Source organism: Lactuca sativa, chromosome 4 (assembly GCF_002870075.4).
Source record: "Lactuca sativa cultivar Salinas chromosome 4, Lsat_Salinas_v11, whole genome shotgun sequence".
NCBI lineage: Eukaryota > Viridiplantae > Streptophyta > Magnoliopsida > Asterales > Asteraceae > Lactuca > Lactuca sativa.
The window spans coordinates 97,982,938-97,987,509 of record NC_056626.2 but is presented as its reverse complement, the minus strand read 5'-3'; the positions used below and the strand labels follow the sequence as shown (position 1 = coordinate 97,987,509).

The 4,572-nt window shown below is 32.3% G+C and overlaps 1 pseudogene; it reads left to right on the top strand.

Annotated features, from left to right (window-relative positions):
• Positions 1–1,355: 1,355 nt before the first annotated feature.
• Positions 1,356–4,440, top strand: LOC111907850 (protein DETOXIFICATION 40-like; annotated as a pseudogene).
• Positions 4,441–4,572: the final 132 nt, after the last annotated feature.

Sequence of the window (4,572 nt, the reverse complement as noted above, 5' to 3'; positions counted from 1 at the left end):
TGATTTTCTGCCACCCATCCTCTTGTGAAGCTTCGGTGGAAAATTTCTCCTCTTTCCTTCCTCTCTAAATTGTTTTCTAGTTTACAAGGTTTGGGTAGGAGCTACTAAAGGCAACCAAGATTTTGTTGCTAGATTTCTAAATAGCAACTGATTGTAACACTTGAGAATTTTGAGTATAGCTAGGGTTTATGATAGTTTCAATAGTATGTTGTCATAATATGTAAAAAAAAAAATAGATCTTTAGGTTGCATGTGCCCATAATTAGATTTAATGATAATTTCATTGTGCAAATATTTTAGAAGTAACCTAAAAAACCTTTCAAAAATTTTAGCCAGAAAAGATCACACCACACACTAAGAGCTTCTTATTCTCCAAGTAACACTTGAAATCCCACAAAAGTAATAAAGAACAAGCAAGGAGGCTATTATTATGTTTATTGAGGGTGGGGTCTGAGAATGATACAAAATCCTAGGAGTTAATTTCATTATATTGGGGCTAAAGCTCGAGATTAGGTTTTATGTACATAGAGACGTTATTCCCAACGTAGCTTAACCTACGCCCAACTAAGTAAAGAACTTAAGCTCAATATAATGAGAGAATTTATCTAGGTTACAACGATAAGAAGTTGAATTTATAATACAAAACGGAGAAAAGATTTGACAATTCATTTAATTACTTTATTTGAGTTTAAACAATCATAGATGTGTCTACATAAGAGTTTGCTTTTGTAGTTATATTATCATAAATAATGAAATAACCACCGACAAAATATATTTAAACTATACATTTCGGACACAACCATACTATCAAAACTCACCGATTAAAGACTATACATTAATTCGTGGCATTTTATACTAAAGATTTTCTCATATTTACGATGAAATGATCATTAAAAAATTCACCTTTATAAATGTTATGATTTGGTGTTTAGTTCATTTTGTAAATTTACAACTAATTCATATTTGTAATATTATTTTTAATTGAATTTGTAATTTCATAATATTGTAATATATTTATTATTGTTATTGATTTAAAGGTATTTTTAAGTCTATTTTCTGGTATAGCTAACTAAAAATAATACATAAATTATAATTATATATTTCGAAATGAGTAGATCAACATGTGAAATATAATAAGGATAAAAAAAACTATTTATTCAATAAAAGAAGGTTTTAATAAAAAATAAAATAAAAGTTTAAGTATTAATATTATAACATATAAAATGTTAGAAATGAATATTTAAACAATCCGAATGAATAAAATAAACCGCATGTGTGTAGTGGTGTTTACCTTCACACACATGTTAAAAACAAGCCATTTAATACAGAAAAGTATTTTTTAAAGGGTTTATGATTGATGTTCTATGTTGTGATAGTATATAACAGTAGCGATAATGTTATCAAGGGCCCCTAAGATAGGGATAAGCATCGATCAGTAGATCTAATCTAAAAAGGGCTCAGCCTTAGCCAATGGATCCAAGGACTAACCACAAGCCTCAAAATGATGAGTTGACCCAACACATTCTCTCCGACCACCGGAAGTCGCAGGTGGTTCCGGAGCTGACAGGGGAAGTGGTGAGCTCGGAGCTGGAGGATCTACTATCGGACACCAGTTTAACCTCCTTCCGGCTATACAAAAAGGCATTGTCCCTTGAACTTGTTAGCTTATTCCGGCTAGCAGGTCCCACTGTCTTAATTTATATGCTGAACACCTTGACGTCGATCTCCACCCAAATCCTCTGCGGCCACCTTGGTAACCTTCAGCTCGCAGCCGCCACTCTCGGCAGCAATGGTGTACAAGTGTTTGTTTATGGTGTTATGGTATAAATTACAATTGCTTTTAGTAATCAATATCTACTACGTTCTCCTATTTAGTGTAGACTATAGAGTATATGATTTTCTTTTTCGTTTTTTTTTTTTTTTTTTTTTTTTTTTTTTTGTAGCTTGGGATGGGGAGTGCAGTGGAGACTCTATGTGGTCAAGCATTCGGAGCTAAGCAATTCGGAATGCTGGGTGTTTACCTTCAAAGATCCACCATACTTCTAATGTTGACAGGGATTCCTCTTTTGTTCATCTCCATCTTCTCCAAATCCATTCTCATGTTACTCGGCCAATCAAAAGAAATCTCCTCCGCAGCCTCCCTGTTCGTCTTCGGTCTCATTCCACAGATCTTCGCCTACGCAGCCAACTTCCCAATCCAAAAGTTCCTTCAATCCCAAAGCATCGTCTTTCCGAGCGCCTACATCGCCGCCGGGACCTTGGTGGTTCACCTTCCGTTGTCCTATTTTGTGATGTACGTCTTGGATTGGGGGCTACTGGGTGGCGCGTTGGTTTTAAGTTTTTCATGGTGGGTGATTGTGTTGGCGCAGTTTGTGTATATCCTCAAGAGTAATCGAACTAAGGAGACGTGGAGTGGGTTTAGTGTGGAGGCGTTTTCTGGTCTTTGGTCGTTCTTTAAGCTATCGACGTCGTCGGCGTTGATGTTGTGTCTGCAGGCGTGGTATTTTCAGATATTGATTTTGATCGGTGGTTTGCTTCCTAATCCGGAAATAGCGTTGGATGCTTTGGCTGTTTGTTCAACTATTCTAAAAACATTGTAAAAAACTCTTTACTATGGATGCTTTTTCATTGTAAGTTATAAGGTATCTTGAAAGTTTGTTATTGGTAATACTCGTTTGTTTATATTTTTAGTGACAAAAAATGTATATTTATAACAGTGTGAGAGTTAGCAATGAGCTAGGTGCAGGACATCCTAAAACGACATCATTTTCGGTTGTAGTGATGACATCAACCTCGTTCATTGTGGCTTTGATATGTGGTATCATTCTCTTTATTGCAAGAGATAACATCAGTTATATTTTAACCGATGGAGAGATCGTTGCTAAAGCTGTCTCAGATCTTACTCCTCTACTTGTATTATCAGTCATCCTCGAAGGCATTCAACCTGTCCTTTCAGGCAAGAATTCAGTGTTTCCTATTTCTTACATTAAATGAGAAAAACTAGAATACAACAAGAATACTACATTTGATAGGTTGATAGTAATAGTGACTAACCTAAACAACTAGATAAAAATTATAATTTTTTGCCTCACTAAAAAGGGGTAAGAAATTGACATTTGATGATCTCTTGTGCAAATGACACGAATGATTATTTGTATACGTATTGCAAAAGAAACATGTCAAATTCTTTAAAAATCACTCAACGGCTTACTTTTTTTTTTCTTTTCTTTCGGTTTAACCATTATTTTTTTGGTTCAACCGCTTAGAATTTGTTTTGAATAATCAATACATAAGATTTTAAATTCTACAAAACCACGTGTCTGGAAATTTTTTTAACCTCAATTTATTTTAATGATTTAAAACTTACATGCTTTAGATTTTGTTTTATAAAAACAAACATTTTTCTAAAAAATATTATTTAGATTAATTTTTTTACTTCATTATCAGAAAAACCTCAATTGGTTTTTTGGAAAAGAGAAAAACAAACTCTTGTTGGTTAACCTACAAAAGTTTTAGTAGTTAAATTTAAAAAAGAAATTAAAAAAAAACATACAAACAAACAAATTATAGTTACTTTTTATGGATTTTGCCTTTACGAATAAGAATAAGAACTTGTCGATTGGATCAAATTCCATCCCATCGAGTAATGTTGTCCCATGTGTAACAAGCACCTTCTAACTAAAATAAATTTATATTGCTTAAGACATTAATGCATCAGAAATGATATGTCATATTTCTTTATATTAATGGATGATAGATAAAAATGAAAATGAATAGGGGTTGCGGTTGGATGTGGATGGCAGTCATTTGTTGCATATGTAAACATTGGATGCTATTATATGGTTGGAGTTCCACTTGGTGTCTTGTTTGCCTTCTATTTTGACTTTGGTGCTAAGGTAACATTCTTAATTGTCTAATTAAATCACACATTTAAATCAAGTGTGATATTATAGTATCATATAAATAACAATATATAGAATGTTTTTTGTATCAAGTGTGATATAATGGAATTATATAAATAACTATTTATAAATTGTTTTTTATATACAAAATCCAGGGAATATGGTTGGGGTTAGTTGGGGGTATGTTGATGCAGACCATGATTGTGTGTTGGGTTATTTTTCGAACAGATTGGAATAAAGAGGTGAATTTTTATAAATATAAATGTTTACAATAATTTGAATAATTTTATTTGTTTGTAGTAAATAATCTACCTATATTGATTAAATTTTCAGGTAAAGTCTGCAAATATTCGAGTGGAACATTGGCAACACAAAAAAGGGGAGCTTTTGTTAAACTATTAAGATCTTTTCATTTTTTTTATCCTTCATTGTTTTTGAATTATGTTTTAATTTCTTTAGAGCAACATAAGTATGACATTTATGCGCTAACTCCTTGGAAGTAAATCATAATGAATTACTATTATTAACTTTTATTTTAATTTCGTCTGCTTTGGAATGTTATTAGTATAAGTTAGCTTTTTTTTTTAAATAAAAGACTCTACATTTTAACTTCTTCTCTTCTCTCCTCGACTTATTGCTCACAATTTTTCCTTGAATTTAATCATTCTCCA